Consider the following 15,123-nt stretch of genomic DNA (forward strand, 5'->3'; position numbering starts at 1 on the left):
ACATAGATGAAATATGTCAATATAGATTTATAGAAGAGGCTTAGGCGGGGTCTATTCCTAGATGTTATGGTAATTATGTAACATGCTTTTTAAATGGGCTGGTCGTTTGTCAGACAAGCGCATTTTGGGGTTACTTCTTTGAGGGCAGGTCAAGCATGTGGTGAGGTGTGTGAAGTTTTCTGTGTTTAAATGTTCAAGGTTTACAGCGTGAGGCACAGTTTGTTTATTCAAGTGTCAGCAGAGCTCCTTCTTTGAAGGCAGGTTGGGCGCGTGGAATTCAAGTAGTGAGATGTGGAAGGTTTACAGCATGAAGCACATCAGAGGATGTCAGGAATAGGAGGATGGAGGGGGGCGTGGTTACGGCTCTGTCCTAGATGGCGGAGTAGCGTCGAGGCTCCGAGGACGAAGGAGGCCTCACATTCCACAGATGCCACTAGACATTTCTTTCATGGAGGAGACGAACGCTCTTCTCCTCCGGATGTATTGGTGAGTCGCAGGAGCGACTTTTTAATCATTTATATTTGCTGTGTGGCTGGCCCTGGGGATTTTCCTGACGAGTGGAGACACGTCCGCCATTTTAAATGCTGACGAGTGTGTTTTCTCCTCAGAACTGCTCCAGTTTGATCTACTTTTTGCTTTCAGTTGTGGCAAATGCACTTGGTTATTTGTTTTTCTATATTTGCCTGTGAAATAAGAAAAGCATTGTTTTCTCTATTTTCTCCTTCATCTTGGAGACGTTTTCTCTACAATGCTTGTTAAAATTAAGCTGATTTTTTATTAACTATTTTTACCGAACTTGGTCACAAAACATTTATTTTTGTTTTTGTTTTTGGGCAAGCGTTGATTCCCACTACATCCCAAGTGCATTTTGTTCTTGTTTTGCCCATTCTTCCGCTCCAAATGGAAACTTATGGGAAAAATAAGGAGTCTTAATCCTCCTATCATTCCTCTAGTTACTCCGCAGTCCAATTCAGACTCTAACGGAGACAACATGGATGACACGCCTCGTTCAAATCTGAGCCCCACTCAGGAACCATTCCAAAAATGACCTCTTTAAACAAATTACCAACAGGTTTAAACAAACGACCTAAAAAGGATCCTCCTTCCCCGGGGAAGTCCTCATCAACCTCTATGGATATGATTTTAGAAGAAATCCGTGCGTTGAAACCCTTTATGGCAGAAACCACAAAAACCTTGCAGAACTTAGATGATAAATGGTCTTCCTTGGAATCGCGAGTTTTGCTGGTAGAACAGAAAAAAGAAAATCTTCAACAAGTAGTTTTGCGTATTTCAAACCTGGAATCTGAAATTTCACTACTTAAAAGGCATACTGAGGAACTTGAAAACAGAAATCGAAGAAACAATCTACGCCTGTATGGTTTTCCTGAAAACACAGAGGGCTCAAATCCGACGACCTATTTTCAAACCTTTCTCCTAAAACTACTACTACTGAATTTGTCATCAAACAATTCCTTAAATATCAAGAGTGCTCACAGGCTGGGTCCGAAAATGTCTAATAAACCTCGAGGAGTCATTATTTTCTTTTTGCAATACACAGATTTACTTCAAGTCCTGTCTGTCGTAAAGGCTAAAAAACAAATAATTTGGAACGGTCATAGACTGTACTTCTCTCAAGATGTTGCCAAAGCTACAGCTGATCGCGCAAGAAATTTTTGGACATGCATCCTCAATTGAGAGCCATAAATGCCAGATTCGGACTTCTTCATCCATGTTTATTCAAGGTGACATATAAAGAAAAAACAACTACTTTCATCGATCCGGGTGCACTTAAACGATTCTTACAACAACATAGAGCTGAGGAGATGGATACTTCAAAAGTTGCTTAACATGACTTATTCTTAAGATTATCAATTGTTTCTATAGTTTTTTCCCATTGCTATAATCTTCATTCAATATTCTCTTTTATCTTTTATTATAGGTGTATGTCCTCACGTCTTGTTTCCTGTTTATCACCTTTCATGTTGACATCTTCTTACAAAGTTGAGGCCGACCTTTCATTTCTGTGGTCCTTGATGGTGGTCGTCGTCATCTTCTGGTGTTGCCACCCTCCCCTTTGTTCTGTATTTTGAAGGTATGTCTTTCAGTCGTCAATTGTTTGACTTGTACTGTCTCTTTGATCTTTGCAATTTTTTATCTTTTTACCTCATGTTTCTAGCCTATCTCTTACCTTTTCTTATTTTCTTTCCCTCAGTCCTTTCCTCTTTTTTTCCTCTTTATTCATCAACTTCTTTATTCTTTATATTCTCAATTTTTTCTTGCAAAATTGTATGATACTGTAAACATACAATATGTACTCACTAATGTGTTTCTGTAACATTCAGGATTACTACTTGGAATATCAAAGTCTAAGTAATCCTATCAAGCGCCAAAGAGTGTTATCTCATTTAGCCAAACTAAAAACAGATGTCACACTTCTTCAGGAGTCGCACCTTTCTCAAAATAGAAGTTATTAAATTGAAAAAATGTTGGGTTGGTAATGTGTTTGCTTCTCATGCCCTGAGGAAGAATAACGGAGTAGTGATTCTTTGCCCTAAAAAGTTGCATCTCACGTTAGTTCACCAGGAAACTGATTCTGAGGGTCGCTAGATTATTGTGAAACTCCTGATAAATAATATACCTCTGACTATTTTTAATGTGTATGGCCCGGTTTCGGTAGACAATATATTTTGGTCCACTATATCAGATAAATTACATTTGTGTGATAAGGAATATGTTATATATGGTGGAGATTGTAATCAAATTCTGGATCCTGTACAGGATCGATGCTCAACAGTTAAGTTTGTCCATTCCAGGATGCATTCTCATTTGGAGATTATGTCATCCAGACCTCTCTGAATATACTTTTTATTCACACCCACATCACTCACAATCTCAGATAGATTATCTCTTCTTCAGTAAATCTCTTACCCAAAATGTTCTCTATTCAGACATAGGCTCCATTTTGATTTCAGCTCATGCCCCAGTTTATACAGATATTGACCTTATTTCCTTTTCACCTCATGCAGGCAGATGGCATTTTAACAACACACTTCTTTCAGACTCTAAATTCACTTCTGAATTTGAAACCTTTACCAATGAATTCTTTACTTTAAATACTACATTTGACACTTCTTTTGTTTCCATTTAGGACTCTTTTAAAGCAGCAGCCAGAGACTTTATAATCAAATTTGTTTCCTCCAAGAAAAAATATATAGAAACCCACACTGAGCAATTGCTTAAAAAAATCAAAAAACTGGAAAATGATTACTCTCATTCTAATAGTGAAACATCATTAGGTTCTCTTATTGAAGCCAAATTTACATTTAATAGATATTATGGGGGCCAAAACAAAATGGGAAAGTTACTTGCTAATTATCTAAAAGTCAGGAGAGAGAGGACTAAAATAGAATCCCTAAGAAATTCAACTGGAAATGTTATTTAGAAAGATAAAGATATCATGCAGGAATTTGTTAGTTTTTACGTCAATTTATATTCTTCTGACACTCACTCATCCCAACCAGATTTATCAACATACTTTCAATCTATTACCCCTCCCTCCTCATAACATATTGATTTAGATTCACTTGGTTCAGATATTACACTCTCAGAATTATCTCAAGCAATTTCTGTTCTTCGCAGAGCGAAAGGCCCTGGTCCTGATCGGTTTACTATTGAATTTTATAGTCACTTTGCGAAATCTCTTTTACCTAACCTTCTGCAATTATTTAATTCTTTCGTCAAAACCGGCTCGTCCCACGGTACCTTTCAGGAGGCTATGATTTGTTTAATCCCAAAAGATAGTAAGGATTGCACACTTTGTAAAAATTATCGTCCCATTTCTCTAGGTAATACAGATTATAAAATGTTTGCAAAAACCTTGGCTCTACGAATTGATCCAATCTTACCTGATCTTATAGGCCCGAACAGTTGGGCTTTGTTAAAGGCCGTTTAGCCTCTGATAATACCCGAGTTCTTTTTAATATTCTTGCCAAGGCTTCTACGTTGAATCACCCTGTTGCAGCTATTGCCTTAGATGCTGAGAAAGCATTTGATGGAGTGGACCTTCATGTTTCAAGCGTTAAAGTGGATTGGGCTTCTACCCAAACTAATTGATTCGATATCCTTACTATATTCTGGCCCTAAAGCTACCATTTTTGTTAATGGTTTGCTCTCTGATTATTTTCCCTCATTTAGGGGGGTGCGTCAAGGCTGCCCTTTATCCCCTCTATTGTTTATCATAGCACTTAAACCTTTTCTTACAAAAATTCGACAAGATTCTCATATTTCAGGTTTTCAAATAGGTTCTCAACAAATTAAAATGTCGGTCTATGCTGACGATATTCTTTTTTACTGTTCTCATCCCACTACCTCTCTACCTTCCCTTTTCCATCAGGTTATAACTTTCTCTCAATTTTCTGGTTATAAACTGAATTCTGATAAATGTGATATATTACCTTTAAACGTTTTGTGTCATAAGCAACTTTTTATTTCCACTGGACTTACTTGGCAGCCCTTAAAAAAAAATATTTAGGATTATGTTTTTCACAAACTATTAGTGAGACAATAAAATTAAATTTTGAAAGCATTTTTAAAACATTAAGTGATAATATCTCTTGTTGGCATCAGCTTTTTCTTTCCTGGTGGGGCAGACTTGACTATGTTAAAATTATGCTTTCCCCCATGGTACTATATACAATTGCGATGCTTCCTGTCCATATTCCTCTCTATTATTTAAAAAAAATAGACTCTTTACTTTCCAAATTCCTATGGAAAGGCAAAACCCCCGTATTGCATTGTTTCTTTTAAACAAAAGATAAGTCAAATGGAGGTCTTAGATTTCCTGACTTTCAAAAATATCATCACGCTTTCTCTTTAAAACAAACTGCTAGGTGGCTCTCCTCTGACTTACCCTTACACACCCAGTATGGCTACAACTCGAGAAATTTCTTATTTCTCCTTTTGATTTTAAAGAATCTCTTGCTTTTACAACCAATTTAGCTCAATTCCGTTCACCAGTTATTTCTCATGGTCGCAAACTCCTGTCATCTCTACTACCTTCAACCTATCCCTCAAGTGCCAACTTTTTACAACAAACTATTTGGCATAATAAACTAATACAAATTAACAATTGATCAATATATTGGAAATCTTGGCACTCCAGAGGGCTACACTGGTTATCACAACTTTTCACTCATAATCAGGGTAGATTTTTTACGGATCGTCAAGAGACATACTTCCTACCCTCAACATGTAAACCGCAGTATAAACTTTTACACACCTCCATTACTCAGTACATTTCTACTTTATCATCTGTACCTTCTCCTCCTTCTTGGTCGACTGATCTTTTTTCCTTATTGCGCTCCAGTGCCTCTGCATCTGCTATTTACAAGTCTCTGCATTTGGACCTCGTTAGAATTAAGTCTAAGACTGAATTGGCATGGGAAAAGGATTTAGCGGAATGTTGGCCAACCACGCTATGGGACAAATTATGTCTTAAAATCCATAAATCTACACGAGCAGCTAACACTACACAAACACTTTATTTTGTCTACCACAGGCTATTATTTACTCCTACATTACTTAATTCCTTCTTTACAGATAGTAGCTCATCCTGTTGGTCTTGTTCACATCCATATGCAGACCTAAAACATATGTTATTTGAATGTCCTCCTATTTCCCTTTTCTGGAGATTAGTCTGGTGACAAATTACAAGATTTTTACAATCAATGACCCCTTTTCCCTCACAAATATTTTTATTGGTAGTATGGCCTCACACAGCATTGATGTAACTTTGAAGTATAAACTGATAAATCAACTGTTAGCAGTTACATTGCATTTGATAACTTCAAATTGGAAACAAGCCAATTGTGTAACTTTTCGAGCCTGGTGGAATGCTGTTTGTTTTCATCACAGATTGGACACTAGCTATGTTTCCCCTGTCTCATTGGCTATAAAGAGAGATTTATTGTGGCTTCCACTAACTAACTATCTTTCTCTAATCTCCACACCCTTAAGCAAAATTATCACTGTTTCCGCTGAAGCAAGAAAACCACCTAAGCAATTGTGTTTCAACCCCTTATATTGATATCTTCATATGCTAAAATTGCACGTTTATAGTCGAATATCCTTAGCTTGTTCTAATGTTTACAGTTTTTTATGTATATTTTGTTATATTCTTTCTATACAATTAGATATTTTTTTTCCCCTTTTCCTTACCCTTCCCCCTTTCACCCTTTTCTAATTCCGTTATTCTTCAACATAGATGCAATTCATTTTTCTTTTAATGTATTTAATTATATTCATTATATCTCTTATTATATTCATTGTTTACTATCTCTTGCCGTATCAATTTTTGCATATAATCCTATGTATTAAGATGTTTTCTTTTGCTGTTTTAAAATAAACACAAACTTAAAGAAAAAAGGAATAGGAGGATTGACATGAGCAGAATTTAGGCCTGTTTTAGGAAATTTTGAACACGTTTTCAGAAAGGCAGCACTTACCTTCGGTTCCAAACACTTGGGTGAAATCGCTAGCCCGGTCAAGGTTTAAGCTTCAGCAGCAGCCATTCGCACATCGGAGAATGTGGGTGGCCATTTTGTATTGGGAGAGAATAGAGTTCACAGAGGCTTGCAGAATATTTTTAGTCAGTTTCGTGTCAGCGTGGACTGAGGCAGGTGACACGAGGAACACTTGTATTTGATGTTTTGAGGAAATGGAAATTGGACAAAGTTCATATTTTAATTTTGAATTTGAAAGGCTGTAGATTTTTGGTAGACAATTGATTACTTGTATATATAAAATAAGTATGGAGAGTAATGGTGCATCAGAGAAGAGTATAGATGATAAGGTTCTGGAATGTGTCAGTAAGCCAGTTTCTATATGGGCAAACCAGTTGGGGAAAAAGTAGATGATTATATAGAGAGGGTGGAATTTAAGTTTGGAAATAATATTGAGGACAAACAGTTTTGGTCAGTGGAGGATGCGGCTGTTAAGACAGGTGGAGAAAATGGGGGCGTAAGGTGGCCCAGAAAAGGGAACGTATACAAAAAGAGAAAGGTTTTAAGACAAAAGGACATTATGGTCCAAAAGAAAGTCAGAGGGCAACTCAGTTGAAGTTGTATGAGAAGGCGATAAAAGCTGGAAAAAGGCATCACAGAGTGGTGGTCTGTAATGAATCCTCCAGCAGTGGAGACAGTGTGATATTGTGTTCTTCTGATTTGGGAGACACAGAGGATGAAGAAATGGAAAGGACAAGATTTCAGAAAGAAATAGGGGAAAAAGTAACAGGTGAAGAATCCCTTCTGGGGATTATATGTTTGACCCACATTCCATACAACACACATTAATCCCTCAATGTGTTCTGGGACAACATATGATGGAATATGTAGAATTTTGGATTAGGCAGGAGTTACCTGAGGAGGTTAGAACAAGAATTTGGTCTGAATGTCCAAGACCATCTTTGGCAAATAAGGTGGCTTTTACGCCTTAAATAGATTTTAAAATGTTATTGTTACCGAAAAATCAGGAAGAGATTCCAGAAGAGGTCTGGACAAGGGATTAAGGGCCAGATGTATCAAAAAAGCCTTTTGCGATTCAGTAATAGCGATTTTTAAGAAATCGCTATTTCTGATTCGCAAAATGCTATATGTCATATTTGGGATTCGGTAATAGCGATTTCTTAAAAATTGCAAATGCTATTACCGAATCACAAATTGCGATACCGGCCCCATTCGCACCTATGGGCCTGTAGCCCAATATTTGTGGTTTTTTTGCATTTCCCAATTTGCGGATTCATTACTGGAATTCGCAAATTTGGGAAATGCAAACCCCAGGGTGTTGGGGGCCTAAGGCCCCCTCCTCTTCACTCCAAAAAAATTCTTAAGGACATGTAAGGCGCACACAAGCAAAGGAGCATGTGTGCATTACATGTCAATTTTAAAAATGCATTTTTAATGCATTTTTAAAATTTGCACATGGTTACCACCAAGTTCAACTTGGTGGTAGTAGCGATTCCCTAATGCCAAATTCGAATTAAGGAATTGCTTGTTACATGTGGTTTAGAAATCGCAAGGAATCGCTATTTTACTGATTCCTTAAATTTGCGTTGCGAGTGCCTTTCATAAATACTGAAAGGCGTTTTTGCATTCACAAACGGCCTTTCGCACCATTTGCGAATGCAAAAATGGATGATACATCTGGCCTTAAAAAATTAAAAGGTTAACCTGTTAGATGTATTGGGACCCATCACACACATTTTTGACATGTATAAAGAGATGTATTTAAAGAAGAGTGCTGTGGATGTATCGGAGCTGCAACAATGGGTGCAGCGAGCGATGTGTTTAATGGGGATCACATGCAGCATTGTGTGTAGAGCGAAGAAAAAGGCTTTTAATAAAGATTGATGGTAAGCTAGCAGGGCTAGCAAGTAAAGAAATGGGTTAGGAGGCTAAAGGCCTGCTCTTTGGAGAGGAATTTGTGTAGGAAATATCAAGGTATGCCAGTGGTGCTTTAATTCCATAAAATAGTACAGAAGGACATCAGAAAGGTTTTTAACGGGGTCGGGAGAATGCAGGGTCGATTTCCCGGCCATGGATTTGTGATCACGTCTGCATCGTTCTTGCACTGATACAGAACGTTAGGATATCAAACAATAGGTTTGTATCCCCAAAAACAGAGGGGACGAGGACAATCTAGAGGATAAAGGGCAGGGAGGCAGCAAGGTATGTTTGGCAAATGACTCTTTGTGTATCCTGGCAAAATTTGGGTTACAGACTTGCCCATTTTTTAGAAAGGAAGCAATAATGGCAGATCTTTGAGTGTTGCGGACAGTGCAGGGCTATTGGATAGACTTTGTAGAGGTTCCTGTGCAAAGTAACTGGCCAAGAGGCCTAAGGTTCCCAAAGAAAGAAGAAAGATTAGTACATCAGGGAGTAAAGGGACTAGAGAACAAGGAAACTATAGAGAAGACAGAAAATCTGATGTTGATGTCTGTGAGCAATTTATTTTTGGTGGAGAAGAAGGCCAAAGAAATAAGGCCAGTAATAAACTTGAAAAAAGTGAATGATTGGGTTCAGTACAAACACTTCAAGATGAAAGGGATTCATATGCTGAGAAACCTGTTGAGGAAGGGAGACTGGTTAACACCTCTGGACTTGAAGGATGTGTAATTTACAGTTCCAGTTTGCAAGGAGCAGAGGATTTAAAAAAAAATTCCATTGGCAAGAGATAATGTGGATATTCAAGAGTCTTCCATTTGGTTTGACGTCAGCTCCTTAGTGTTTCACCAAGGTGATGAGGCCAATTGTGACTTGGCTACGGACAAGAGGAGTCTAATTAATAGTGTATTTTGATGAAATTGTAATTATGTCAGAGAGCAAGGACCTGGCACAGAAGCATACAGAACTGGCAGTGCACGTTTTAGATAATCTGGGGTGTGTAGTGAACAGAGAGAAATATTGTCTGAATCGAGCTCAGGAGATGGTGTTTTTGGAGTTTCGGATTTAGATGTTGCACAGTGTGTTGAGGTTATCTCTGGAGAAGGTGAAAAAGATTTGCAGGCAGTGGATAACTTTACATCAAATAGCCAGGATGCTGGGTCTGCTTTCAGGATCAATACAGGCAGTTTTCCAGCCCCTTTGCGTTATGGAGCTCTGCAGAGGTTGAAAGCCAGATATTTACGCAAAGGAGTGAGATATTCACAGAAGGTACAGTTAGATGCAGAGATGACAGGAGAACTGGAGTGGTGGCTGGGAAATTTGGAAGCCTGGGATAGAAGGGTTATTTGTGGTGACATTCCAGAATATAGAATTGTATGCCAGCCTTTAGGGTTGGGGAGCAAGATGTGGTTCACTTGCAACAGGGGTAAAATGGACAGTACAGGAAAAGGAGAGACTCACTACTTCAAGTTATTGGTGGGATCCTTTGCCATAAACAGTTTTGTCAAAAACCAGGTGAAATTCTTTATTAAAGATGGGCAATGGCCCTCATTACGACTTTGGCGGTCTTTTTACAAGACCGCCAAAGCCATGTTTTAAGACCGTAGCATTACGACTGCCATCATGTCTTAAGACCGTAGCATTATAACTGCCATCAGATTTCTCCCCAAAATTGGGTGAAAATCCGACAGCAATCGTGCTGGCGGTCGGCAGGGAAGAGGCAGTTCCACCGCTGGCACCGCCACACCAAAAGGATGCTGCATGCCGTATTATGACCTGTAATACGGCATGGCGGTGTCCTGATGGCGGGGCGCTGCTCTTGGTGGAAGCGCCTGGACCTGTCCCATCCCTGACAACTTGCTCGACAGACGGGGTAAGTGATCATCTGACAGGGTAGTGGGGTGGAGGTGTGTGCATGTGTAAGTGTGTGAGTGCATGTGTGAGTGCCGTGAATGTGGGGAAGGTGGGTGTGTATGTTGGTGAATGCGGATGGATGGGGTGAGTGCATGTGTGCAGTGCAGAAAGGGAGAGTGAATGGGTCTGTGCGGTGGGGTGGGGCGCGAATGGATGCATGCGGGTGAGAGGAGAGGGGGCTGTGAATGTGTATATGCGCTGGAGGGGGCAAGGGATAGTGAATGCATGCATGTCAGCTGTCTTTGTGTATGTATATCAGTGTGAATGGGCAAGTATGTTGCATTTACGTGGGTGACTGGGGGGGTGTTTGTGTGTAGAAGTGTGTGAGTGCATGTGTGCAGGTATGTGGAAGTGTGTGCTAGGGTATCCTAGCGACAGGAATGCTTATTCCTGTCTCCAGGATGCAAGACTACCAGCTTTTTCTGGTGCTCACCTCCAGCCAGGCAGACCACAGAAAAGCGGCGGGACGAGGGAGTATCAGCAGTTTGGCTTCAACCAAACCGCTAAATTCGTAATTTGGCGTTCTTCACCGCCGACCCACCAGTGTCGTAATGAGGGCCAATGTGTCTGTAGTCAGAGATGTCAACAGGTTTGGAGGGCCTCGATCAAAGGCTTTAGCTTATTTAGCAAAGGATTTTGGGCATTTTTGTCTGAACAAGGATATTACGGTTCCAGCTCAATACATACCAGGAATGAGCAACATGGTAGCAGATTGATATTCCAGGAAGTTGAAGGATTTCATCGATTGGATGTTGAACAGGGAAGTGTTCAGAGCATTGAATAACAGATGGGGACAGTTAAAGGTGGATTTGTTCACAAACAGGGTGAATGCTCAAGTGTTCTGATACTACAGTTAGAGGCCAGATCCAGAAGTGGAGGCAGTGCATATGTTTCTGCAGCATTGGGGAGGTGCTTGCAGTTCCCACTGTGTTACTGAGAGCCGTCTGAGGCATGACACATCGGTTCTACGTATCATCCCCCAGGGGCACCACAGGAGTACCCTGGGGGCACTCAGGAGAGGCGCGGCTTCCCCAGAAGTTTCCCATGGATTCCGATGACCCGGAAGATAGAGGAGAACATGAGGAAGCTGAAGGAGGTCTCGGAGCAGGGGGAGGTGGATGATGATAAAAAGGAGACAGTGCAGCAGCAGAGGGGAAAAGAAGAAGACGTGGAGAGAGAGAAGAAGGAGATACCACCGGGAGGAGACGAAAAGGTAGAGACGGGGAGACAAGGGATTCCAGGGACAACGGAGACTCCCCAAGGAAGGGCCCTGCAGCCCAAAACCACCCCAAATTCTCCAGCCATGTCTTGGGAGGGATGTGGCTTGACAAGGTACATGGCCAGGGCTGGCACTGGTGGCCCAAGAAAATAAGGAGAGGGAGGGGAGAGGCAAAGACAGTGCACCTAGAGGGGAGACTAACTAAGGGTGATATCCCATAAATACACAAGCATACTCATGGAGTATTTGAGGGATTGGGCACTAACCTATCCCCCTTCCCTCACGTGCACAGGACCCTTCTTCCCCCTCCCTGAATAATTAGTCTTACAAATATATACCTTATTCACTTACTTGACCAAGAGTCCTCTTTATCTTCTTTCCTTTGAGGGAGGCCTGGATCACCATTACCTTCTGGAACATTAAAAGAGGAAAGACCAAGAAGAATCTAAGAAGTACATTACGCTCACTGCCACCTACATTTACCTAAAAAGAAATGAAACTTACAATAAAATAAACTTTGATCCTAAAGATGTACTCTGAGTCTAATCCTCAGTTATCCGGCACATTATCACCCAGGGAGTAGCCCACTACACCCCTATAAGTGTACTAGGAAGTTTTTCCATCTTCACTTGGCGAACAACCGGAGAACTCAGCCCCGCCACACACTGTTTGTGTTGATGTAAAGCTTATTGTTGAAAGTAAAAAAAGAGTGTGCAGAAATGGTACCAATAGCTCTGTTTTGGCCATCCCAGGTTTGGTATCCAGACATCATGGAGTTGTTGATAGACAATCCAGTTCTTTTGCCAGAACTGTTGGATCTCTTAGTGGATTCAATGGGAGAGAGACACAAGTTAATGTTGCAGGGACAGTTGATTGGATGGTTGATTTCGCGAGAGCTTGGCAGGTGTCAGGTTTATTGGCAGAGGATTCAAAACTCATCAAGGAGTCTTGGGCTCCAGGAACATCAAACACACACCGTTTGGCATGAAAAATATGGGTTTTTGGTGTGTTTCTCAGAGTTTGAATCCAATATCAGTACCCGTGGTAGAGTTGGTTAATTTTTTGACAGAGTTTTTCTTGGAGGAAAATTCGTACAGTTCGATGAATATTTGTAGGCCAGCGATTTCAGCAGGTCATGAGTTGGTGAACAGTTTACACATGGGTAAACAGGATGTGGGGAAAAGATTGTTGAGGAGTGTACCGTTGAAGAACCCTCCAGTACCAAAACATTCTTCTTTGTGGGATGTGGCTCTAGTTTTAAGGGAATAAGCGAGTTGGACAGAAAATTAGTTTTTGGATTTAAAGAGTCTGTCACTCTAGTTAGTAATGCTTTTTTTGTCTAGTTTCTTTTAGAAGGGTGTCAGATGTTAAAGCCTTGAAGGTAACTTCACAAACTTCACAAAGTTATTTAACAGAGGGAGTTTGTTTCAATATCAGAAAGAGGACTAAGACTATATAAGGGGAATTTTTTATCCAAATTTGGAAGCTAATAGGAGATTATGGTGGTCATTATGACCCTGTTGGTCAGAAGAACGCCAGGGTTAATTTGGCGGTATCACCGCCAACAGGCTGGTGGTGAGGACCGCCACATTATGAGTGTGGCAGGTTGGCCACTGCCAAGCCGCCACATCTCCACCCATACCACCATGGTGGTATGAATCGCCGGGCCGAAGATGTTCATCTCCGACCCGGCGGTCCACAGAGGACCGCCGGCGGTATTAGGAGCCGGCCCACTGCCATGGTTTCTGCGGCGGTAGCACCGCCATGCAAACCATGGTGGTAGGACTACTAGTGACAGGACATTCCTTCCCTGTCACCGATAGACGACTCCCTCCAAGCAAGCACCTGAGCCCCCACCTCCCTATCACAGTGCCCCCACCCTCCTACCCACATAGTGCCCCCCAAACCCTCTATGCACATAGCACCCCCACTCACATGGCGCCCCCATACATGCACACACCCATATGCACCACGCTTACACCCACTCACCTACAATTCCAGACATGCATTCACTCACACGCATCCATCTACACATTTACTTACACGTACTCACATGCATTCAGGCACGCATACACACTGACATGCACTCACTTCATTATTCATGCATGCATTCACTCACACATATACAACCACACATACACCACAACACTCACAGTTGCATTCACACAAGCACACACACATGCATAAACACACGCAGACGCCACACACTCAGACATGCACAAACAACCCCCCCACCCTCCTCCCCTGTCGGACACCCAGCTTACTTTGTCCGGCAAGGAGGTCATCAGGCAGAGAATGGGAAGGGGCACTGCCACCACCAGCAACGCACCGCCGGCAGGACACCGTCAGGCGGTATTAATGGTCTTCATACAGCTGGCTACGTCCTTCTGGTGGGGCGGTGCAGGTGGTAGCAACCCTAGTGCGCCACCGCCCGCCAGCATTGCTACTGCCGGATATCCAAACAAAGTGTGGTGGAAATCTGGCAGTACCCATTATATGGTAGGTGGAAGACTGCCAGCAATGTCAGTCTTTTGCCACCCATGGCTTTAGAGGTCTCGCTCAGAGACTGCCAAAGTCATAATGAGGGCCTATGTGTAGTGAGATGTTTGTGTGAGTATGAGAGGAGAATAGAGAGTCTGAGAAGTAATTAAGAGACACTGTTGTTAATTTCATTTCTGCATCCTTTTAAGGCTGTCTCCACCCCTACGTTAGCTAGATGGGTTAAGGAAGTTATGAAAAGGGAAAGAATAGATATTGCAAGGTTTGGAGCACATTCTGCAAGGGAGGCCATGGCTTCAAAGGCTTTGGTGACAGGAGGTGGATTGAGTAATATGTTTGCTGCAGCGGATTGTTCAACAGAATTAGTGTTTAAAAAGTTTTATTTCAAACCAGTGGTGTGTGCTTTGAGGAATATTATGGCAAGGCTTTGAACATGCATAATATTGGACTCTGCGCCTTGCCATAAAATCCATATTTTTCCACAGCAGGGGTGGGTAGAAAATCATGATTTTATTAAAAGACACGAAGGATGATATTACCCCTCCCTGAGTTATGCCCACCCTATAATCTATTTTATATTTTTTCAGGAGGAGGTGACTTCAGGAAGTAAATAAGGAAATCAGAAGACTTTGGAAGAAGGTCTTTTCCACTTTAGGATGTTCAAGCTTAAAGATGAATGTTGTTCTTACAGTTCGCAGCAAAAAAGAAGGAAAATGGCAACCTGGCTTGGGTTTCTATAATGGAGTAGAATGTTTAAATTATTTGTATTCTGAGTTCTAAATGTTTGTTCAAGTTGCTACTGTGAGTTGGCAATAAAGAGTACATGCATAATATCAGCCTCCCTGTATTAATTAAAATTGTGATTTTCTACCTGCCCCTGCTGTGGAACATCTGAACTAATCTTCTAATGAAGATACTCAGAGATTCTGTCACCAAGGATCTTGACTTCTGTTTACAAACCATTCTAATACGCATATTTAGTCTAGTTGGCTTAATTGAAATAAACCAGGACTACAGCTCTCAGAATGTACTAGTCTGTTAAATAAAAGTCCA

At 41.1% G+C, this 15,123-nt stretch overlaps 1 long non-coding RNA gene across 1 annotated transcript; it reads left to right on the forward strand.

Moving 5' to 3' along the window:
- The first annotated feature begins 316 nt into the window (after window positions 1-316).
- Window positions 317-14,884, forward strand: LOC138283385 (uncharacterized). Its single transcript, XR_011201231.1, has 3 exons — window positions 317-486; window positions 1,940-2,092; window positions 14,658-14,884. It is a non-coding gene; the product is annotated as an uncharacterized lncRNA (long non-coding RNA).
- The last annotated feature ends 239 nt before the right edge of the window (window positions 14,885-15,123 follow it).

This window comes from Pleurodeles waltl, chromosome 3_1, assembly GCF_031143425.1.
Source record: "Pleurodeles waltl isolate 20211129_DDA chromosome 3_1, aPleWal1.hap1.20221129, whole genome shotgun sequence".
Classification (NCBI taxonomy): domain Eukaryota; kingdom Metazoa; phylum Chordata; class Amphibia; order Caudata; family Salamandridae; genus Pleurodeles; species Pleurodeles waltl.